This window comes from Callorhinus ursinus, unplaced genomic scaffold (assembly GCF_003265705.2).
Source record: "Callorhinus ursinus isolate GAN/ISIS: 27379988/994484 unplaced genomic scaffold, GSC_fseal_2.0 scaffold39, whole genome shotgun sequence".
Lineage (NCBI taxonomy): Eukaryota > Metazoa > Chordata > Mammalia > Carnivora > Otariidae > Callorhinus > Callorhinus ursinus.
In genome coordinates this window covers 6,412,306-6,437,523 of record NW_027397101.1, presented here as the reverse complement: position 1 = coordinate 6,437,523, position 25,218 = coordinate 6,412,306, and the positions used below count along the sequence as shown (strand labels likewise).

Sequence of the window (25,218 nt, the reverse complement as noted above, 5' to 3'; positions counted from 1 at the left end):
GTAGAGGCTAGGGATGCTGTTCAACATCCTACTGTGCACAAGACAGCCAGCCCCTCACAACAAAGAGTTATTAGTTCCGAATGTCAATAAGGCAAACATTGAGAAACCCTCTGTAAACATAACCAGCTAAAGTCAAATCTTCTACTGTCTTCACCTCCTGTGCCTGAAGATTTCGTCTATGGAGCTGGAGCAGCCCCCAAACTGAAAATGAATGCACTGCTTGAAGAGAATACCTGAATATAACCTCAGATTGCTGCCTTCACTTGGTCATCTTTCTTTCTTTTTTTTTTCAAATAAGTCTCAATTTTAATAAGATCCTCTGTGCACACACATTTATTTGCTACTGAAAAGTGAAATAGCACACTGAAAAATCTTTATTACAATTCAAAGTTTTGAAAGCCAGAAAATCTAGTTTATGCACCCTACCCTAATTATGCTCTAGCCAAACCTCCCAATGGTTTCTATGTATTCATTCTGCACAAGTTACTTGGCTTCCAATTTTTGGTGTTAGGTTTTTTCTTAATGACTTCAGGCTTCTAAAACACACAGGCAACGCTCAAAACCTATTAGTGCTTCTTTGGGTCAAATCAAAAAGTGGAGCTAAAGTATACGGAAGTCTTCAAATGCAAACTACATGGCTTCCTCACAAATGACTGGTATCAAGGTAGAAAAGATACAAAAAAGACAGAGCTTACATCATAGATTATCAAAATACATAGTTTGTCCTAACATAAAGCAGTGTTCCCAACCTGCTGCATGATGATCTTAACATTACTAGCAAGAAAAAACAGTACAAGAGTGAGGTTTATGTTTACATCGACTCCATGTCATATTTCTTTTCCATGCTGGTACGCTCAGAAAGATCTCTATGATACAGGCAATAATGACAGCTACATCTAATCTTTCCACCCTTGATTCAACATCAATTTCCTTCTGCTGTCATTCTTTTTGAAGCGTAGAGAGCTGGTTGAGGTGGCACTGGTATTTAATAAATGGCACCATCTATCCTTTCCATCCTTTCTTTCTGTGCAGTTAACAATGTCCTTACTCTACCCCTCCTCCTGCTGAGTGTGCAGTAAACCAAACACTGTGAGTTCTTCTCTCTGTCCTGCTATTTGGTAGAGGGGAAGGGAATTTGATACTAGGGTTTGAGAGTCAATTTACTGTGGTTCCTTACTGATACTTCTGAGATAGGTTGAGAGGTAGCTGAGCCTTCCTGGGAATTCTCTTCACTAGGCATTTGAGAAGTCTCTGGGGCCCAGGTTGGGTAAAGCTTCCTTTGGTGAGTCCATTGAAAGCTTAGTCACGTACTGAAGCTTTTACTAGATCTTCAGATTCCAGTGGAAGGTGGTGCTCAAGACTCAACTTGCTGCAAAGTAGCCTGGAAAGAACTATATAGCCCAGAAGGAGCAAGAAAAACTCAACTTCAACAAACCGTGGTGAGAGAAAGAACAAACCTTGGTCATCTTTATTTCTAATATTTTTGCATGCACTCGAGGAAAAATTTGTCCTTAAATGTTCACTCTAAAAATAGAGCAATGGAGTAATGTAATTGGCTTGTAAGATAACACTATCATCTGAATTTCCACATACACTTCAACTCTCCCTTGCCTGTGTGCCAAGCCCAATACCTTTCTGGCAGCGGGAATGTGGGAGGACCTTACAGCAGGCTAGAGACTGAGACACTTGCCTTCTCAAAGCCCATCAGGTGGTGCATTTCTCAGCATGCACTACAAATGAGCTACTTTCTCTGCAAGCAAATTTTGGTTGTTTGTACATGCTAAATTGGCATTCTCTGCATGGCCCAAGTTTAAAGCTTTTTGTAGCTCAAGCAGCCTTTGAACACCTAATAGCGGCTATTTGAGTTTGTTGGTACATTTCGTAAAATTACACAATAAGGCAGTTCCACAATTCCTTCTATGTCGTGTGGTTTGTCCTTGGATGGAAAGGAATGATGGGAGGCCCACTCACTGGCAGTCACAGGCAGCAGTTCTGTGTCATCATAGCTTTCTCAGTACGCAACTAAAGAGTGCAAACAACTGTGGGATGCTTGTGACTCCTAAATCACTTGTAGCCTTCACTGTGTTTGTTCTTGTCAGAGGCAATTGCCCAACACTTTTCTTGATGGACTTTTCATTTTATAAATATTTCTTCAATAAGATTCGCTTTGCTGGGAAGAACCAGAGCCTCCCGGCATCAAAATAGACGAAGGACACTAGACTTCAAACTGATGTAAAAAGTACAAAAGTAGCACATTTAATAACACCACTAAGCCTTCGGCACACAGCAGAATATGATTCAGGAGGAAAGACTTCTTAATAATATGTTTTCTGGGAGGAACTTTGTACCTAATCACTTGAGTAAATCAAATCACAAAAGTCCTTTGTCTTCATCTACTGAAAACAGCCTTCACCAGAGCAAGATTTTGACAAGTTTTTGATCAAAATTTTAGTTTCCATAGACCTCAAACCATAAAAATTATCTTTTGAAAGAACTCATACAAAATCTATTGTTTTGAAATTTGGCTAGTGAAAGTATATACTTCGAGCAACTCATTTATCTGCAGGACTTTCTTCTTAATTTTTATTCTTTATTATATCTGGATTAATAGTTATTTATCAGGGTGTGTAGGTTATAGTGTATGATTGTGGATTTATTTTCCTCCTTAAAAAATTTCAGGGTGACAAATATGAAATTCTGCCTTAAATTCATTCTCATAGATAAGAATTCCAAAATAGGAACTTTCCTGGAAAGATCCATGGTCTATATGGAATTAAGTAACCAGAAATTCAACATAGTTCTTAAAGTTTGCTTTGTTTAACATTAGTAATGCTTCCCTGCCAAATAATTCTCTAAATATTAGCATTATAGTATAATTTAATGGTTATTTCCCCCTTATATTGTTGAAATTTTTATTGATGTATATTGGCTTTAAAAAGATACAATATTTTTTTAGTTACTTAGCTAACTTGCTCTTTTAAAATTTGTATTAATCATTTGTCTATGTCCCCATTTAATAATTGGAAAATTGTTAACAATTGTTTTTCATGTGAAGTTAATATTTTTTGCAATCTATAACTGACTGATAGAATTTTAACATATAAAATACATAAGGAGATTTTGCCCCCTGTTGTATTCAGAATGCTTATCTAGACCTTAAGGTAAATAATGAGACATTAATAATCAGTTCAAATGATATCTTGCTTGGTTCATATTACTATTGTTGTTCTCCTGATTAGATATGATGAGAATCTGTGGGTTCTCACAATCATTGGTCATATCCAAGTTTGGGGATACCAGAAATGAAGTTGAAGTCAACATTCAGTTCTTTGGCCTTCTAAAGGCTGATGCTAAATCTGAAGTAGATTTTGGCAAAAATTCAAGATTGAATCCAAATATAGGAGCATCCCTACATTTAGTGGAAACTATTGTATATGTGTAGTTACATATGCATACACACATATATAATACACATATGTATCTATTAATATAGTATTTTAAAGGTTATTTAAGAGTATGAAAATATGCCTACAGGTTATGCATTCAGTAACAGTAAGCTGAAAAGCAGTGTTAAAAAATCATCTCAAATTAAAAATTAACTAGTATCTTTTAAATTTTACTTTGTATTGGTAAATGTACCAAGGAAAAATGGAAGTATCTCCTTTCTTCTTCTTGAGGAGACCCCTCTACTGAGGGGGAAATTAAAATTTAACAGCCTTTAAAAAATGTTTCAGGGACCACTTGGATCTTTTGAAAAGGGTTTAGTCCTCTGAAGAACAGCACAGCTTTTTTGCTTCCGAGGTGGAGAGGGGCAGGGTGGAAGCTTTGCTCTCAGGTGTGGTCCCAGGTGGCCAGCTGCCTGGGCACCTGCGGAGGTGGGTCACTAAGCTGTGGCTTTGGGATGGCAGCAAGGGTCTGTGGGGCTCAACAAGTAGCCAGCAGGGAAGACAGCTATGAAGGACATCTTGATGCCATCTGGGGTAGCAGTGCCTACCAATGGTGAAGAATTGTTATCTGGTGGCAGCAGCACCATTAGCTGATGGTGCATAATGTCAGCAGTGACCACCCCCAGCAAGGACCATGCCTGCTCCTTTCCCCAGACATAGCAGTGCAGGTCCTTAGTTGGTGAGCAAAAAAATAAAGAGAGAAAGAAAGTAGGAAAGTGGGCAATTCATTGAAGTTGAAATGAAAATGACTGTCAAACATTTGAAAATATGCCCAACATCACCAGTATTTGAAGGAATGTTATGTAACAATAAAGAGATCCAATGGTTTGCCAATTAGCTTGGCAAAAAATAATAATAGTGATAATATTCAGTGCCAGTAAAGATGTGGGGAGACTTATCTCTCATGCCTTATGATGCTGGTAGGGTCTGAACTAGCATACACTTTGGGAAAATAATCTGGTGGTACCTGTTAAAAGAAAAAAGGCAAATTAAAAATGATAAATTATCTAACCAAAAAGGTAAAAGATCTGTACTCAGAAAACTCTAAAACACTTAAGAAAGAGATTGAGGAAGACACAAAGAAATGGAAAAACATTCCATGTTCATGGATTAGAAGAACAAATACTGTTAAAATGTCTATGCTACCTAGAGCTATCTACACATTCAGAGAAATCCCTATCAAAACACCAGCAGCATTTTTCACAAAGCTGGAACAAACAATCCTAAAATTTGTATGGAACCAGAGAAGACCCTGAATTGCCAGGGCAATGTTGAAAAAGAAAACCAAAGCTGGGAGCATCAAAATGCCTAACTTCAAGCTATATTACAAAGCTGTGATCATTAAGACAGCATGGTATTGGCACAAAAACAGACAACATCGATCAATGGAACAGAATAGAGAGCCCAGAAGTGGACCCTCTACTCTATGGTCAACTAATCTTCAACAAGACTGGAAAGAACATCCAATGGAAAAAAGACAGTCTCTTCAATAAATGGTGCCGGGAAAACTGGATAGCCACATGCAGAAGAATGAAACTGGACCATTCTCTTACACCATACACAAAGATAAACTCAAAATGGATGAAAGACCGCAATGTGAGACAGGAATCCATCAAAATTCTAGAGGAGAACATAGGCAGTAATGTCTTTGACATTGGTCATAGCAACTTCTTTCAAGACACATCCATAAAGGCAAGTGAACAAAAGCAAAAATGAACTTTTGGGACTTCATGAAGATAAAAAAACCTATGCACAGCAAAGGAAACAGTCAACAAAACTAAGAGGCAACCCACGGAATGGGAGAAGATATTTGCAAATGACATATCAGATAAAGGGCTGGTATCCAAGATCTATAAAGAACTTCTGAAACTCAACATCCAAAAAACCAATAATCCAGTCAAGAAATCAACAGAAGACATGAACAGACACTTCCCGCAAGAAGACATACAAATGGCTAATAGACACATGAAAAAATGTTCAACATCACTAGCCATCAGGGAAATACAAATCAAAACCTCAATGAGATACCACCTCACACCAGTTAGAATGGCAGAAATTAACAAGACAGGAAATAACAGATGTTGGCGAGGATGTGGAGAAAGGGAAACCCTCTTAAACTCTTGGTGGGAATGCAAGCTGGTACAGCCACTCTGGTAAACAGTATGGAGGATCCTCAAGACATTAAAAATAGAGCTACCCTATGACCCAGCAATCGCACTACTAGGTATTTACCCCAAAGATACAAATGTAGTGAAAATAAGGGGCATTTGCACCCCAATGTTCATAGCAGCAATGTCCACAATAGACAAACTGTGTAAGGAGCAGAGATGTCCTTCAACAGATGAATGGATAAAGAAGATGTGGTTCATATATACAATGGAATATTACTCAGCTATCAGAAAGGATGAAATCTTGCCATTTGCAATGATGTGGATGGAACCAGACAGTGTTACGCTAAGTGAAATAAATCAGTCAGAGAAAGACAAATACCATATGATTTCACTCATACATGAAATTTAAGAAACAAAACAGATGAACATAGGGGAAGGAAGGAAAAATAAAATGAGATAAAAACAGAGAGGGAGGCAAACCATAAGAGACTCTTAACTATAAGAAACAAACTGAGGGTTGCTTGAGGGGAGAGGTGTAGGGGGATGGGGTAACTGGGTGATGGACATTAAGGAGGGCATGTGATGTAATGAGCACTGAGTGTTATATGCAACTGATGAATCACTAAATTCTACCTCTGAAACTAATAATACATTATATGTTAACTAAATTGTATTTAAATTAAAAAATGATAAATTATCTCAAAATTAAGGGAAAAAAACACTTCCTGTTGAAACCTAAGAGTTATGGTCAGATTTCTATACTGAGGAAAATTTATAGCCTTTAAGTGACATTAGTATTTTTTGAAAGAATGTTGTGTTCCATTTCTAGTTTATATGTTTCGCAGTTAAAATTGCTTATCTCTTCATAACATCAGGAGGATGGCTGCTTCTTTGCTTTGGTCAAAATGTGGCTTTCCTTGCAGATCTGGGGACACTTCTCTTCAGTTTTCCTTCACTTGTCTCTCATGTCCACTCTGGGGCTTACTATATTTTGTGGCACGTTGTTCTAGTCTTACATAGCTATGTTGGTGGTGTTGGTGGTGTTGGCTCATGGTGTTACCTCTTAGGGTTTGAGATTCTCTACTAGAATATACTCAAAGGTTAATTCCAATCACTTCTGGTCTTGTAAATATCACTCACGTGAATGACGCTAGACACATTTTGACACATTAGGACATTTTATCAAGTCAGCGGTCCTATAAAAGTCCAAATTGAAAGTTAGTACTCAAAGGACCAGAGGTGAGGGTGAAATGACTTCTTCAAGTCTCCAGAGTCTTCGCTCCAATAATCATGCAACTTCAAGGCATGATTTGCTATAATAAAGAAGTATACTTCTTATCTTTCCAAATCAGGAAACTTCCGACTCATGATAGTGACAGCCTCTCTGTGAACCCAGGCTAGAAGCTGCAAAAAAATAAATGCGATGAGTTTGTATTATGTCTTTCCCTGTGTTCAAAGATGAACACACATCTGTTGGCGCCTTAGCCCACCCAGAAATCCACAGCCAAGAGGCGCCTACAAATCCTGCTGAATAATCTTCCTCAACCAACTCAATGTGTTACAGGGCCTAAATCGAACAGAATCCCAGCGTGAACTAGATAGAGCTGAGTGAGAAATAAGAACAGAATTTTCTCCATAAGGCTTTGTGTGTAGAAGCCACTAGGCAAAATGAGGGATGGTGGGAAAAGGCTATGAGCCCAGGGCTTGGAAGTCTAATTTTGATGTGCAAATCACACTCCAACTGCTTATCTCTTAGCTTCCTTAACAGGCCCAGCTTTCCCTTACAACTGTTTGTCTCCCTTAATCATCACATGGATGCTGTGCTTTCACTCTCCCGACTGGGGGATATTTTAATTTCATTTCTTATGACAATTTATTGCAATACCTTCAACATGAAAAGTCAGGGGTCTAGTTCCATCCCCAAGTGAGAAGTGGACAAGGCTTTGTTCTAGACAGCCCTGGTGTCATTCGTCATTCCTCTCGTGTATCTTTCCCTCCAATGCTGGCCAGTTTTCCCCTATTGCCTGGCCAGGCCCCACCCTTCAAGCTTCTGGGTCAGCAGGATCACAGGAGGATGCCAAGTGGGGGATAACACAGAAAATCACTTTTTTGGGAGGCCTGAGTTTTGGGGGGAAGTATTCATCACTGCAGCATCAAAATGTGAGCTTGGTTTGGACCATACATGTCATAGGGCTCTGTTCGCCAACATTCATTTGAGCGCCTTAGGGCCCCCTCCCTTCCTCCTGGAGATGGTCTGCAGCAGGCTCTGTGTGGTGTGGCGTTTTAGATTCCATCAGAAATCTAAAACCTGTAAACACACTGACAGCAGTCAGCCGGGGGATGTGAGAAACTCGCAAATGAACAACAAATGCAGGCAGAGAAAGGCCAGACCAAATGGACTGATGTTTTTCACAACCATGGAAGGGTTTAATCCGCTGGTCTCCAACCATATGGCACGCTGAACACCAGCCGGGAGAGGCTGGGAGGTACTTGGCGGCAGACCATGGAAACATAAATGCAAGGCATTTTGTTTCCTTGTGTGTGCTTTTTTCCCTTTAAATATTTACTTTTTGTGTTTTGCCAGGACACAGTTTCCATCCCATATGCAGAGCAGGCTGTTTTTGCAAATGGGGGCAGGGGTAGGCAGGGGACAGCTTGGCTCAGGGGACCTGTAATAGGATATTGATTCTGTCATGTCCATGTTGCTAGCTTTCCTCCCCAGGATGATGTTCAGCAAAAACCTGCCCCAAGCTTTGTGTCCAGGTTTAGTGGCTCCCGGAAGAAGGGTCCTCCCTTCACAAGCTCAGGCCCACATCCAAAGGGAGCAGGGCACCCGAAGGGAGCAGGCTGGCTAGTTCATGGAAAATGCATGCCTTTGTTGAGCCACTGGTAGGTGGTCTCTGTCTGTCAGGTCTGCAGCCCTGGGTGGGCAGCAGAACGTGCGAGCGAAACACACTGGCAGGAACAGAGTCTTTGGCTTGGAGGCTGCTGATGGGGCATCTTTCACAAACTCTCCACCCCACAAGAGAGTCAGAATGGGGAAGAAAGGTGGCAAGGGGAGTGGATGGGCGAAGGGAGAGCTGCTGGAAGAGAGAATGGGGGTGGCAAATCCCCAAGTGAAATAGAAATGTACCGTATAAAAATAAATAAATGAGTCCCAGGCCTTGAGCCATGTTTGAACCAAAATAATGTAAGCAATCAAATACTTACTGTCTCTAATTCAGTCAGGCTTCCAAACACATTACTTAACAGAAAATGGAAGGGTTTGTAATAAAGGAGTGTAGTGGTTGCACAACACGGGCCACGTGGCTAGAAGGCAGGCTCGGGGGCTGGCATATACAGATGTCCTGAACTAAAAATACACAGCCCTGGCATGTTTTCATTGGTTATGAGGGATGAGGACTGGAAGAAACATCCTGACATTCTCAGGAGGTCTCTGAGGGATTCCATTTGTTCCACATGCAACCAGAGGAGTAGACGTGAGGGGCGCCTTGCTAAATACTGAGACCCGGGCAGGGCAGCCACCATCCCACAGGCACAGAGTGAGCCTGTGGCAGTAGGACTCCTGCTAGGGAGATGGAGACCAGTCCACGTTTGTAAAGCAGTTTTTATTTTATCCTGTCTTCTCATGGTCCCCACCCAGAGACATGGAACCGTGGTCCTTACTCTCTAGCGCAGCGCTTCTCAAGCTGTCGCGGGCATCAGCCTGGGGACAGATTCACGGGCCCTGTTCCCTGGGATCCCAATCCAGTAAGTCTGGCTAGGACCCAAGAATATACACCGTTGTAAGTCCCCAGTGCTGCTGCTGTCCTGGGCCACAACTTCAAGTTGTACTGTTCTTGGTGACGTCAAGTGGTAAGAGCCCTTACCAACCTGGGTAGCTGGATTCCAAGTCCGGGTTTCCCACCGAAACCGTGATGCTTCTGACTCTGTGTGCCCTCTCTGCCAGTCACGGTGCCCATACCGCCTGAGCCTGGGGTTGTCCTCAGATTCCTTCCTGACACAGTGTCTCTTGGCAGCCACTGGCCATCAGCTAGAGTTGACGTGCAAATAAACTTACTTGTCATCTTTGAGGGGGCAGCATGGGCCCTGGCTTAAAAATCAGAGAACATGGACTCAGTCATGAGGGGGCCATTAACGAGGTATGGGGACACCAGATGAGGTTTCTAACTTCACTGTGCTTCAGTCTCCTCACCTGTCAAATGAGAGGGCTCGATTGGGTCCATGGTTCTCCATCAGGTTAATTCTAAGAATCCTGTTGTATGAGACTGCTCGGGCTGCCATAACAAAATACCGAGGACTGGGGGGCTGAAACAACAGGAATTGATTTCTCAGTTCTGCAGGCTGAAGTCCAAGCTCAGGGTGCTGGCTGATTCATCTCCTGGGGTGGGCCCTCTTTGTGGCTTGCAGATGGCCATCTTCCTGCTGTGCCCTCACATGGTCATTTATCCGTGTATGCAAGTGTCTCATGTTTCTTTTTATAACAGCATTAATCCCATCATGAGGGCCCCACCCTCATGACCTCATCTAAACCTAACTACCTCCCAAGGGCCCCCAACTCCAAATACCATGACATCGGGGTTTAGGACTTCAACAACAAATGAATTTGGCAAGGGGGGCACACAGTTCAGTCCATAGCACATATGGATAGCTTGTTTTAAAACACAGCTTCCTAAAAAATAAATAAATAAAATAAAACACAGTTTCCTGGGTTCTTCCTCCAGAGGTTCTGATTCAGTCCATCTGGAGTGGGATCCAGGAATTTATGTTTTTAGTAGGCATTCTACGTGATTCTCAGCCTCCTTCAAGCTTGAGAAGCTTTGGGTGAGTTGATCACTGAGTTCCCCAATTCCGGTCAGTGAGCTGCAGGGTCCTCCCGACTCCCAGCAACCACTTGTTCCTTTTTGCCTGAGCCTGTGACCTGCCTCAATCTTATCTGCCCACACTAGTTGGAGAGTCTGGCTCGTTCCTACGCGGGGCTCTAGCCCAGCGCCCCTCCTAGAGTCAGGCACACAGTAGGCATGTAAGCGATGTTTACTGAGGGTCTTGCCCAGGACCCCTTCTAACTTCAAAAGTCTTTGAAACGTGCAAATCATCTTTGAAGAGTTCTCCAAGGGTTTATCTGACATTATTTAGGAAAAAAGCAGTAGAGCTGCCTTTGTTTTTACTGTCCAGGAGGCTTAACCAACAGTGGGTACATTTACGTTTCCCTCTCTCCCCAAGCAGCAGAAAGCAAAACAACCTGCACTATGACTAGAAAATGAATCTACACAGACACAAAGGACAGCCTTGCTTCTTCCCTGTAGTCCTCTGGCCGGAGGCATCCTTCCTTCATTCCCTGCTGACTACAGGGCCAGTGCTGAAAGCAAAGGTAACGCCATCACTGGGGCTCGGTTAGGACTATGTGACCCAAGAGAAAATGGGGACACTTTTCTACATTCCTTTAGTCCTAGGATAATGAAGGGAGGAATGGGAAGGGAATGTGGAATGAGTTTTCTCTGTTCCAAGTGGGACTCAGAGGAAGAAGACAGTAATGCAAAGTTGTTGAACTGGTATGCGGCAAATTATAAACCATTTCTGAAAAATCACAGTAAGGTATCACTACACACCTTTTAGAACAGCTAAGATAAAAAATAGTCACAATAACCAAATACTAGGGATGATGCAGAGAAACCGGGTCTCCTCAGACATTACTGGTGGGAATGTAAAATGGTACAGCCATCCTAGAAAATTATTTAAAGATTTCTTATAAAACTAAACATACCATATGATCTAACCATTTTACTCCTGGGCAGTTACCCCAGAGAAATTGAAATTTATTGTCCACACAAAAGCAGGTACAGGAATGATCGTTTTAACTTTATTTGTAATAACCTTAAATTGTAAACAGCCCCAATGTTCCTTGATGGACAGATAGTTAAACACACAGGAATATCCATACTATGGAATTCTACTCAGCAATAAAGAACCACTATTGATACATTCAACATTTGAGAGGGATCTCAAGGGAATAAAGCTGAGAGCAAAAAGACAGTCTCAAAATATTCCATACATTATGTAACATTTTTGAAGTGATAGAATCATAGAGATGGAGAAGAGATGTAGTGATTGTCAGGGGTTAGGGAGGGGGAGAGAAGGGAGGGAGGTGGGCATGGCTATAAAGAGGTAGCACGAAGGAAACTTGTGGTGGGATTATTCTGTGTCTTGATTAGGGTGGTGGTTACATGAATCTACACGTGTGATAAAAGTGCATAGGACTGCACACACACACACGCACATATGCACAAGTACATGCAAAACTGATGAAATATGAATAAGATCTGGGATTATACTAATGTCAATTTCTTGGTTTTGATATTTCCCTATAGACAGATAAGATATACCATTGGGAGAAGTTGGGTGAAGTGTACATGGGACTTCAGGACTATTTTTGTAACTTCTTGTGAATGTATAATTATTAAAAGTTCCTAAAGAGAAAAGTAAATAACTAAAGCTAAGCATTTTCTCACACCAGAAGCTCATTATAATTATCAGGAAAAGCAATTTCTTTCTCTTTTGGAGTAGAGGGCACCATCTTGGTGCATCATTTATTATGAGTTATCTTAAAAGGCAAAAGAATAGAGAGACCAGAAATAAGCCTTTCCCTATATGCTGGAACGATTTTCACTGAGAGAACCAAGACCATTCGGTGGGGGAAAGGACAATCTATTCAACAAATTGTGCTGGGAAAATTGGACATCCACATGCAAAGAAATGAAACTGGACACTTACCTTAAACCGTATGCAAAAATTAGTTCAAAATGGATCAAAGATCTAAATGTAAGAGCTAAAACTATAAAACTCTTAGGAGCACACACAGGGGGAAATCTTCATAACATTAGATTTGGCAGTGATTTCTTGGATATGACACCAAAATCAGAGGCAATAGAAGAAAAAAAGACAAATTGACCTTTATCAAAATTAAATGTTTCTGTACGTGCATTAAAGGACACATCGACAGAATGGAAAGACAATCCACAGAATGGGAGAAACTACTTGCAAATCATCTATTTGATAGGTATTAATGTCCAGAATCTATAAAGAATTTCTACAACTCAACGACAAAAAAAACCCCACACAACCCATTTAAAAAAAAATGGACAAAGGACTTGAATAGACTTTCCAAAGAAGTCATACAAATGGACAAAAAGCACATGAAAAGATGCTCAATATCAGTAACCATGAGGGAAATGCAAATCAGAATCCACAATGAGATACCACTTCATACCCATTAGGATGGTTACTGAGGAAAAAAACAGGAAGCAACAGGTGTTGATGAGGATGTGAAGAAATTGGAACACTTGTACATTGCTGGTGGGAATGTAAAATGGTGTTATCACTATGAAAAATGAGATAGCAGAGTCTCAAAAAATTAAACCTAGAATTACCATATGATCCAGCAGTTTCACTTGTGGGGATATACCCCAAAGAACTGAAAGCAACTAACCCAAACAGATATTTGTAGGCCTATGTTCGTAGTGGCATTGTTCACAATAGCCAAAGATGGAAATGACCCAAATGTCCATCAATGGATAAATGGATAAACAAAATATGGTATTTTGGGATATTGAAATAATATTTCAATGAAATATTATTCAGCCTTAAAAACAAATGATATTCTGATACATGCTATCACATGAATAAACTTTGAAGACATTATGCTAACACCTTGACACAAAGGACAAATATTGAATGATTCCACTTATATAAGGGACCTAGAGTAGTCACTCATAAAATGGAACAGTGGTTACCAGAGGCCTGGGTGGGGAAAATGGGAATTATTATTTAGTGGGTATTGAGTTTTAGCTTGGGATGATGAAAAATGATCGAATGTACTTAATACTACTGAACTGTACACTTAAAAATGGTTAAAATGGTAAATTTTATGTTGTGTATATGATAGCATAATTTTTTTAAAAGCATTACTAGAGATAAATAGGGTCACACACATGCACGTGTGTGCACACACACACACACAGAGCAAACATTGCCAAATTCTTCCCCTCATTCGGGAAGAAGAAGTCTGTTCAATCCCTAATAAGAAGTCTGTTTTACTATAGGATTTATGGGAAACAGAATTTATAGTGCCAAGCAATACTTAGACAAGTTGCAGCTTTCAGCTTGGCCTTGGTTGTCCTGTGTGTTTTGACTGAAAGTCACTATTCCTGTGCTATTGATCTCTGCTCCCTCATAGAACTCAGTCTGACAAGGCTACTTGGGGGATTCTGAAAGCAAGTTATTCTTTTTTTTTTTTTTAAGATTTTATTTATTTATTTGACAGAGAGAGAAAGAGAGCACAAGCAGGGGAAGCAGTAGGCAGAGGGAGAAGCAGGTTCCCCACTGAACAGATAGCCTCATGTGGGGCTCGATCCCAGGACGCTGGGATCAAGACCTGAGCCGAAGGCAGACGCTTAACCGACTGAGCCACCCAGGTGCCTCGCAAGTTATTCTTTCTTGATTTACACCATTTGTCTTTCCTGGAAAGCCTTCTCTTCTCTCTTTTTCTTCTCCACCTGTTTGAATACTGCCTACCTCCGGACCCAGCTCCAATTCCACCTTCTCCACGACTAAGTCATTACCCAATTTCTTTGCCTCGTGTGCTCACTCGCTGCACTTCTTGTTCAGGCCCATTTGTTTACATCTGCATTTTTTGGGTAGATTTACAATCTCAAATTTCATATTCCTCCAATTTGTGAGTGAGGTCCTCAAGGCATAAACCAAATCATTAATCTCCTTTTTACTACCAAGTAATTCGGTGCTGTGATTTTCAGAGTGGGTGCTTAGTAAAAGTTTTGGAACAGATGGAAAAGAAGTTTTTAATCCATTTTCCTATACAATTCTGAAACATCTGAAAAAAATTTTTAAGTGAGAAAACTCAATGAATAAAGAGCTAGCCTGTGAAAGACAAAGACACCTAAAAATGTAGGTGTATAAGGATTTCTGAATTCAGAAAGCAGTGCATTAAAAATATGCTGGAGTGAGAAATGTAGCTCTTTCTGAAATCACGGGTTGCTAGAACTACAGGGAACCTGAGACCATCTACTACTAATTTCCATATCTCACAGAACAGGAAAAAAATGCCCAGAAAGTTGAAGATGTTGACCTAGGAAGACATGGATGGTACAGGGTTGGGACTAGAACCCATGATCTCTAAGTTCCTACTTTTTCTTTGTACTTCCTGCAGCTGCCTGATGGAATTATTTTTTTACTGAGATGTAATGAGTGAGATATATGGGGCATGCAGGAATGATAAATGGTATGCTGGAGATGAAGCCTATTGCATTAATAGGGAAAATAATCTTGCATGTTCAAATTGGCAGGTCTGTGGGTGTAAATGTTCTTATGCTGGGGGAGCAGAGATGTAGATGACTGTGGTGTGGAAATAAACAAAGACCACCCAAAGAGAACAAGCAAAAGCTATTTATTCGGAGTGTGTTCTAGCAAGGGAGTCAGCCACCATCACTTGCATTTGGCAGAGGGTCAAGGCAGGCAGACGAGTGGGAAAGCTTTATAGTGGAGAGAAGGGGAGGCTTCAGGTGTGCACTGATTGGAGGCTGTTTGGCCTGGGAAAGCTGGGGGAGGGATAATTACAAGGGGGGCATTCTACTCGATTGTCTAGGATTTGGCTTTCTCTGGTTGGTCTTAAACTGGAGGCAGGGACAAAACTTAGGGTAGTTGTCCATTATTAACCAAGTCCTGGTTATTTGGGGCCGGTTGTTACAGAGGTTATTGTTTGGCTGCCTGGCGCAGCTGCTAGAGATAGTGGTCGGACTTCCTGTAAAAACCTTAGTGACAGCAGGTTGGTTTTCTGGGCTGGTTACTGTATCATGGATTGGTTTCCTGGGTGGCCGATGCAGACTGTGGGTCAGTGTTCTATTTTTATATATGGTCTGGCCATTGCCTGCTTATGTATTCAGTCTCTCAATGATTATATCTAAGGAAATCAACCACTTCTTGCTCTCTTTCTGAATAAGCATCTCCTCCTTTCCCAGACTGAAATGGAGCAGCACATTCAGGAAACATGCCTCCATGTTATTGGAGAACAGAGCCTGTGCTGTCTACTATGCCCCCACAAGCCTTCCTTAAACACTGCTTTTCTTATATTGATTTGCTGCTGAAAAATATGTGCATTAACTCAGGACTGAGTCTGCCTCTCCTGCACCTCCCACTCATCTGATCTATTCTTCCCCTCCTCCCTGCACCCCACCCCCCCCCGCCACGCTTTCCTCGGGCAGGAATCCTTGCCTCCCCAGACATTCCCACACTTACCCTTACTTCCCTGCCCTTTCCCCCACAGCTACCCACTTCCTGGAATGCTTTCTGCTCTCTTTCCCAAATTCTGCCCACGGTTCAAGTTTCAATTTTAATCCATGAACCATCTCCCCACCGCTCTGATGGGTGTGCTGTACATCAGAGACTCACCTGGGGCAGCTGCTTAAAAGGCAGAGTCCTGGGCCCCCTCAGATTTGGATTTATTAGGTCTAGGCAGGTTGGGTAAGTCATATGTGGACAGACTGGGAACAAGGGGGAAGAGTGCTTTAATTAAAAAGTAAACAACATTTGGGGACGTATGGGTGGCTCAGTCCATTAAGTGTCTTATTCTTGATTTCGGCCTCAGGTTGGGATATCAGGGTTGTGAGGTGGAGCCCCCAGTCGGGCTCCTCACTCAGCGTGGAGTCTGCTTAGGATTCTCTCCCTCCTCCTCTGCCCCTTCCCCCCCCTTCAACCCCAGCTACCATGTGCTCACCTCTCTCTCTCTCTCTGAAAAAAAAAAAAAGTAAACAACATTTGCATGAATAGAGAGGTGGAAAAACACACCCAGGCGTGTGTGTGTGTGTGTGTGTGTGTGTACATATTACATATTAGAAAAAAACTGTGAAAAGCTTTGAAACAAACCAAAAAGATAGCTGGGCATCTTCATTGGAAAACTAGGCACTATCTGGCCTGTCTTCCAGATCTATTTGATTTTATGTCCAGTTTTATGTGGTGTCTGCCCCTTTCACTGCCATTGAGCTTTTTAGAGCTCTGTAAATTGTGGATAACTGACAGCAATGCAAACACATTTTGCATGTGATCGAGGTCCCATTGATTTCTTTCCCCCACTGTGGAAGGAGTGACTTTTGCATCTACTAAGCAAATTCATTTCGGTATTCTTAACAGCCTATGGATGTGTGTCCCTTGGGTTCTCCTTTGAACCAGTGCTAACATCTTACTGGTTCTCTCATTAATTGATAAGTCAAATAAAATCCTTGGCATATGTTCATTTGATATTCCTATGAGAGCCATGGTTTACCTTTTACAAATCCTCTCTGTCATACCCCGGGCCCTACTCGGCTGAGTCATCTTACCCTGAGGAAAGGGTTTAGTTTGGTGAAAGAGATAGACGAGGGACTGACGACAGCCCAAGCCATGCAACCAGAGCATTATTAGGTGATGCGCTTTCGAAATGGTCATTCAAAATGCTGGCATCATCACTTTGTCTTTATTTATCCCTCCCAGATGCCTTTGAGGAAGAATGAGTGTGTAACATTAGTCTTAGCTTTTCCATACAGCTCTGGGAAATTTCCTGGAACCCCCAGAGTGCCACACAAGGTAGAGTAGAGTAAACATCAGATCCTCCGATGGCAGGTACAGCACCGAATGCTGCTGGCTGCTCAGAGTGTAGTCACAGAACATCTCGCCTCTTTCATCTGTAGGAAGCCTGGGGAGATTCTGCCTCAGGACCTCCTGGAATGCTCTCCACCTGGTTCTCATGTGGCCAGGCAGCTGGAGCTGCTTAGCTGTCCAGAAGCCAGGAGCACCAGATGAGCCACGTGCACACCCGAGAACACCCACCTCTCCTGGCTCAGGGCTGCTTCATTCCCTTTCTGGTCCTTGTTTTAAAACCGTTAGGTGAAAGGTCCAGGTGCTTCTGCACCTTTTGCCTTTCAACCTTCCATGGACGAAGACTCTCTCCTTGACCAAACTTTAGACTCCTCCGAAACCTCTTCTCGACGAGGCTTCATCCTTGGGCCCTGTCTTCAGCCTGCCTCGTGATGTAGCAAGAATCCTGCTAAGTCAGGTTAGGGAGAATCCCACTGTGCCTGATATCTGATCACCTTCCATATCTGATCAAATTCCTCATCCCTTACCCTCCGTATCGATCACACTGGCCCTCCTTCAGCAAGAATCTTAGGTTGGTTTAGCAAGAATCCTCCTACCTTGATGTCTCCTCTTAGTACTTTTCCATCCACTGACCCTCTTGCTCTGCTCCTGGGCTATAAACCCCCAGCTGTCTTGGCTGTATTCAGAGTGGAGCCCCATCTCTCTCCCATTGCCACAGTCCTGACACCTGTTGCCATAGTCCTGACTAAAGTCTTCCTTCTGTTTTAACAAGTGTCAGAATAATTTTTTTCTTTAACACCACTAGCGTGTGAGCTCAAAGAGATGACTCAGCCTGGCCATTCTGACCCCTCAGCCAAGCTGACTCAAGCTGATGTGGGCTGCTTTCTGCTTTCTGAGACCTGCCCCAACCAAATAACCATCTCTGCATCTTCCAAGGCATCCTGTTGTGCATTCACCCCTGGACATCTCTAGCCTGCATCCCTAGAAGAGAATCACCAATTCCCCTTCCTTGAAAACCTCCCAATGTGCAGACCCTTGTTTCAGTTGCTGGAGTGTCCTGGAGTTCAGGGCCAACGGAGAGCATTTTCACCAGCCATGGAACCGCTCACACCATCTTCCTATGCGTTTCTTCATGTGTGGAAGGGGCCCGATGATTTTGTAATCCACCTCCCAGCACCCCTTGGGGAGATGTCTGATTTTTTTAGCAGGAGAGAATTCTACATGCTTGGGACATTAAAATATATATATATATATATACAAATTTATATGGATATTAAAATATATATATATATATATATCAGCTCAGCCTCATAGAACCCAGAACCCAAACAGAAGTCAACCACCAAAGTGTGCGAGGACAAAAGCGGGCTAGGAAATGTGCCTAATTGGCTGACACAACAAGCCATTTTCCTAAAGGGCAAAGACCGAAAAAGAATTTACGACCTCAGTTGCTTTCCTTTCTTTTTTCTTTTTTCCAGCTTCCTCCTCCACCCCACGCAATAAAGATCAGTTTGTCTGGGAGCCACTTCTTTTTGATGAGAGCCCGTCTCTGGGAGAGGGACTGGGCTTCAAGGAGCACATAAAAGTAAGTAGTAAAACACAAAACACAGCACACAGTGCAGTGCCAGCCCGTGTCCTCTGCCTGGCAGGCCCTGTGTCTGGCACAGCCCGGCAGCCTGCCTCGGTGTCCAGTCACCATGTGCTCAGCGAAGAGCAGTTTGCAGTGAGGTCAGCCTAATTAGCCAGGCTAATGTCTGGTTTCCTGGGGAGAGCTTTTGTGAAGTAATTGCCTGCCTTGGGGTCAAAATGTAGTAATTATAGGTCTTTTTTTTTTTACTAAATGAGATAAACAGCCTTTGAATTCTTCCAGCAAGTTAGCCAATCACACCGAGAGACTTCTCTTTGTGCCGCAGACACAGAGGATATTTTGACAGGTGATTTCAATACCATGTAGCTATTTATTTATTCTGGGCTTGGGACATAAACACAAACATCTTGGCCTACAATTGCACATGTTAAAAGACTATCAAGACTCTTGTCAGAACCAAATGTGGGGATTGTGGGGACGGACGGTCTGCTTAAAACGCTGACGTCGGGGAATAAGGTCGACAGATACTTTGAGCTAAAGCAGAAATTCCATCACAATTTTAAAGTTAACAGAACAGCAGAATTATCCATGTTAACCAGCTCCCTTTCTCCCAGTTGTTTGCTTATTTTCTTTGTGAAAATCAACAACAGAACAGTCTGGGAAGACCATGGCAAGCTAATAAAGTAGGCAACGTCTTTTCCATCTCCAGAGGTAGACAATAGAGCATGGAGACTGATGAATTCCGAGCATGACATGAACATATTTTTACCAGTCGTGGTTGGGGTGAAGGTGACTGGCTCCATGGAGTGTGAATAAAACTGGTGTGGAGACTGGGAAAGAAGGAATGGAAAAATGTTTTATAACCAAAATGAACACCACTTCCAGGATTTTGTTGTCTCCTGGGTACCCACCCCCTCACACACACACCCTGCGGGCACCTAGCTGGCTAACCCTTGCAACCGAAGCCCCACATGTTGCCCACAAACCATCAGCATAAATATCACTGGGGAGTTTGCTTGAAATGCAGAGTCCTCGGCCCCATTGCAGACTTCCTGAGTCATGATCTGCATTTGAATATGATCCCCAGGGGTTTCTTATTCAAGATAAAGAAGCCTTGGTTTAAATTACCATGTGATAGTGTTTATTCCAGATAGGTGTGGCTCATTTTGAGGAAAGACATTGAGAAAGCCAAAGTATGGGGACATAGGGTGAGCTGTTAAGTACTAGAATGGTGACCTACAACATTTTGGTCTCTTTAGAAGAAATGTGATTTGTAGACTGTCTTAAGGTCAAAACTCAGTTGGGTGCATGTGGGGGGTTCAGCCCACCTCTCTGCTCCTTCCCCGCTCTACCTGGGAAATGTGAAGGATATAGTCTCCCTCCCTTTCTGGATCTATTGATGCAGCTTGATACTATGTATCAATTACTATTGGAGCATGTGGCTGGTCCATGTCTATTCTCACTTCTCCTGGTACCTCTTTTAGGCCCGGTCACGCATATGGAAGTCTGGTATTTAATGACCCAGGTAAACTTTTGAGCATCAAAACAAACCTTAATGTTTAGAAGGAACTGCCTGCTGGGGTGGGTCCAGAAGGAGGTTTGCACGTTCATACTGTTTTGAAATCCCACATCAAATACACCAAATGGTGGTTGGGAGCTCTGCAGAGCTTGCGTATAGGATACCCCTGATATTTTTCTAGCACACAAAAACTCTGCCTTCAGATGGTGTTGGTGAAGATAGGCAACACTTCATGATGCAGAGCATGGATTTTTTTTAAAGACATTTATTGGACCCATGTCACTATATTGTATAGCTTTCTATATACTAAAATCAACACTTTAACCAGCAGTAAGCAATCCTGAAGGAAAAGAATTAGATTATACTACAATATTTCCATTATTTTAATTGCATTTGAGAACTTGGAAGCCAAAGTGCTTTCAAAGCATTCTGCAAATGAGTTACTCCAAAATCACCTCGTACCCAAGAAAATTCTGATGACACATATTCTATTCCTGAAATCAGAATCTCTTCTCCAAATCATCCTATAGGAACTCCATTCTTAATCCTGCACAAAATACATGAGTTATCTAGCCAAGACTGCCTAGCTCTGGAGTAGAAGTACCACTAAATGGTAGCTGTTGGGCATATTCAAGCCACGATACTAAGTAAGATAAAGAATATTCTTCATTCAACAAGTATTTATTGAGTACATAATGTCTAAATATAGGTCTAGAGTGAGTAATTATAATAGCAGTTAAAATTTTAGTAAATGTCTGCTGTCTATCAGGCAATGGTCTATGCAGTTCTCATGTATTATTTAACTTATTTATAAAATAATCCCATAGACTGGTAGATTTGGAAGGTGAAGCCCAGAATGTCCAAATAATTTGGCTGAGATCACACGCTTAGTAAGTGATGGAGCCGAGATTTGAAGCTAGGGAGTTGTCTCATGAGTTGAAATTAGGAAGTTGTCTCATTATTTGAGGCTCTTAATCCCAATATGATGCACGTCTCTAAGAAGACAGACCCTACACTTGCTCTCATGGCACTTAATATTTCAAGGGAAGACAGACATTAAATGACCACTAGCAAGACTAATGAATTTTAAGTCTGATGAGTTTTAGGCTATGGAAGCATATCAGAGGGGGGACTGAAGGTTTCCAGAATAAGTCATAAATTTAAGTTGCAAGTGAGAATTCCTGGCATAAAGTTTCCATAGCGAGGCCAGAGTGTGGAGCTAGAGCCAGATTAGGGTGAGACTGGGTGAATTACCGTAATGATGTTGAGTTTTATTTGGAAAGCAATGGAAAGCTGTTAAACTAAGAGAGAAAGTGCCCCAATCTGACTACAACAACAGCAGGGTGGAGGCGTGGAGAATGGGAGGGTTGGAGGTGGTAAGGGAGAGCCCTGGTCAGAAGCTGTTACAGTGGGGATGATGGCTTTGCCAGAGTGTTGGCCATGGGGATGGGACACATGGTCTGAGGTGGGACCAGTTGGACTTGATCTAACTTGGGGGACAAGGGAAAAGGAGTTTGATTTCTGAAATGTAAAATATGAATAGTGAAGCTTAGTATAGACTCATTGACTTGATAAAATAGAACCAAGTATAACCATTCATGGAGCCTCTCCCCCATATTTTATATACCGCACTATGGGCCAGGCACCCGGCAAAGTGGTTTATGTGCATTTTATCATTGATCTTTATAACAACCCTGTCAGACTAGCACTGTTTGGGTTCCCATCTTACAGGTGAGGAAAATGAGGCTGGGGAGGATTAAGTGGAGGGCCCAAGGTCACAAGAAAAGTGGCAGGAGCAGCGTTAAAGCCCTAGGGTGTCTGATTTCACAAACCACGGTCCTCATGTGTCTCTTTCTGAAGCTTGTCTGATGATAAGACTCACCTGGGATATTAGTTGAACAAACTTATCTCTGGGAGCCACCCCTGGATGTGCTGATTCAGTGAGCTGGGGCCCCAGGATCTGTGTGCTCACAAGCTTCATCACCCCTTTCCCCTCACTCCGCATAGTTTTATTCACAGAACTGATCAAAGTGGAAATTTTATGTATTATTATCTAGCAGCCCCTCTAGAACATAAATCCCAAGAAGGCAGTGGCTTTGGCCAGCTCCTGGAACACACCAGGACCGACCCCACCCTCCTTCACACCCCTCCCCTCTCCCCGGAGGACCATGAGAGCTCCTGGCCCCATCTCCTGGCTTCTGTCCTTGCCCCTCCTTTGGCCAGCCTCCACACTGAAGCCGGAGGGATCTTTGAGAGATGGAAATTTAATCTGCCATCAATCCCTTGCTCACTGTCCTTAGAACAAGAACGTTCTGATCAGGCCCTGGCCTCCCCTTCCTTCCTCCCTTGGTCCCTCGATCCAGCTAGCCCCTCAGGCCTCCAATCATCCCAAGTGCTCTGAGCCATCAAGGGTCCCATGGAGGCTCCCAAGCACGCTTCTTGTGGTGGTACCAGAGCTGCCCTTGCTGGTACAGTGTGGAGGCAGTGAGGCTGGAGGCCACGCTCCCCAGTGGCCACTCCTCTGCCCACTTCCCCTCCTGGGCTGTTCCTAAGGCTTCAAGGGAGAGCTGTTTGCTGGCTGGCTCTGAGAAAGCCTCAGTAGGACAGGCACTCTGGTCACGCTGCTGACCTGGGTGGAAGGCACGAGAAGGTGTCCTGAGTGGGAGGTCAGGGAGGGCTGCTCAGCTGTCCTGGTGGTCAGGAGCAGAGTGGAGAATACAGGGAGGTCTCCCGCAGGAGAACTCTGCGGTGGCTGCTCCCTGGGTGGCCCGGCCGGCATGGCCTGCTGTGTTCTGTGCAGTTAAAAGAAAGCTGCGGGTGGAGGGACCTCGCTGCTCAGAGCCCCGACCACGGCTTACGCCACACATGGCTAAAGTACACAGACGATTAGCAATCAAGGGAAGGACCTCCCTGCTAGGGAAAATGACACAGGGGTTACTTCTCTGTAAACAGCCCCAGAAAAAGCACCGGGTCCATTTACGGGCTGTCTCTCCTTCCTTTGAGAAGTTGCAAATGCACCCACTGAGTGCTTTGGCTCTCAACTCACAAACGGGGGAGGAGCAGCCCAGACACACACAGTCACAATCTACAGCCTCCCAAACAGCAGAAAGCCCCAAAGACCCTTAGGACTTCTCAGAAGTCTGTGCGTGCTTGAGATTGAATCTTGCTGCGTGGAACCCACGGTGCCTGAAATAGAAAACAGGTTGTCCTCAGGTCAACGTGGCCTCCCAGCTCTGGGGAAGCATTCCCTGTGTGCGCCTTATTCCGGCACCTTTGTTGCCCAGGTCACTGGTAGGAGCAAAACAGAGCATTTGCATGTTGCCTCTGTTACTTATTTGGGATTAACATCTCCTGAGTAATCTGTCAGGCCCTCCTGAGAAAAGGTGGGACAGAGACTTATGGGGTTCTAAAAGCCTCCAACCCTACTCGTATCTGTGAGGCCAGAGCCTTTCAGAGTCTTTGCAGCAGGGTGATTACCAGTCGTCCCTCTACCTGGGAAGCCCAAAACAACATTCTCTGGGAACGAAGATTTCTGGTTGTATTAGTGGCCATTAAACTTATGAATGACAGAAGGCCCCACACAGACCTAAGCACCAAAGGCCATTTCTGGGCTTCTGCAGCTGGGAAGTCGAGATGGGCTGGGGTGTGCATTCCAGTGGGAGAAGGGAGAGCAAATGTGCATTGAGCACTGAGCACAGATTGCCTGAGCCAGAGCATTTAGCCCTCAAACCACACAGCCATCATGGCCCCATCCTCATCCCCTTTTGCAGAGGAACAGGTTGAGGAGAAAGGCTGATGGCTGGAGGCCAGCAGGGCCTGGATATGACCACGAGGCCCTGAAAGGCTGAATCTCTGAGTGTCCCTCGGTCTTGCTTCTGTTATCCTTAGGCAGAGTCACTCTGCTTTTTGGATCAGCCACCTTCTGAATTTGTCCCATTCTCCCCTCCTGGGTGCACAGGCTTCCTCCCTTCAAGGAAAAATCCCCAGTGGGAAGTCTTTTGGGCCCGGGGGCTTCAGGCCAGGGTGGTCTCCTGCAGCAGGTCGACAGAGCAGGGAGCGGGGCCAGGCAGGAAATATAAATGTGTGACAAGGGCCATGTGCTGGGCACTGTGACAAACCACGACCAGCCACAGCCACTTCGGGGATGTGGCCCAGGGGTCACCAGGTCCTCCAATTCTCAAGAAAAGCCAGAAATCTGGATTTTTCTTATAAAAGTCTCTGCTTTTGAAAATGCTATGCAGGACTCACAAAGTACATTTTGAAGTCACAGGTGTTCAGCTTCTGCTCTCCAGAGGAGTCCTGGAGAAGCAGCCTCAGTGGCTCACCTGCTCACCTGTCTTTGAGGCGGTTCCTGTGGCCAGGGGTGCTCCAGCCATCTGGGACCTGGTCTGCTGCCAGGGCTGGGGGCGTGAGTGTTCGGAGGGAGGTGTGATTGAAACCCCACTGAGACCACCCTGTCTGTGGATGGAGTCTCCAAAGAAGTGATTGGGTAAACTCTAGAAAGTCTGTAGAACCACTTGTAGGAATCCATGGGTCCTCAGAGAAAATTGTAGGAGAAAAAAGTATTCCATTTAAAAGTTAAAGTTGGTTATTTTTTGGAATAGCTTCAAAGCAGAGATGAACATAATGGGCTGAGAGACGGCTGATATAAGCAGTAGTGACATTTCTTCAGCCTCTAATGAATGTGCCTTAGTCAGAAATTAGGGGACCCTCTGAGGTTGGGTTGGAAGCTTGGTTTCCATTTCCTATTCAAATGTGGGCCTGTCTGATGAGATAAATACAAAGGAGCCAGATGTGGTCCCTCTGTAATAGTTGCTGATTATACTGGATCCTTTGCCTGCAAGGCATTTTCACCTGGGGCGGGGGGCTGGACTCTGATTAGCTACTTTGGGGGCCTTTCTAACTTGGGTT

At 43.5% G+C, this 25,218-nt stretch overlaps 1 pseudogene; it reads right to left on the bottom strand.

Annotated features, from left to right (window-relative positions):
- Positions 1–811: 811 nt before the first annotated feature.
- On the bottom strand, positions 812–24,683 carry LOC141370588 (developmental pluripotency-associated protein 3-like; annotated as a pseudogene).
- Positions 24,684–25,218: the final 535 nt, after the last annotated feature.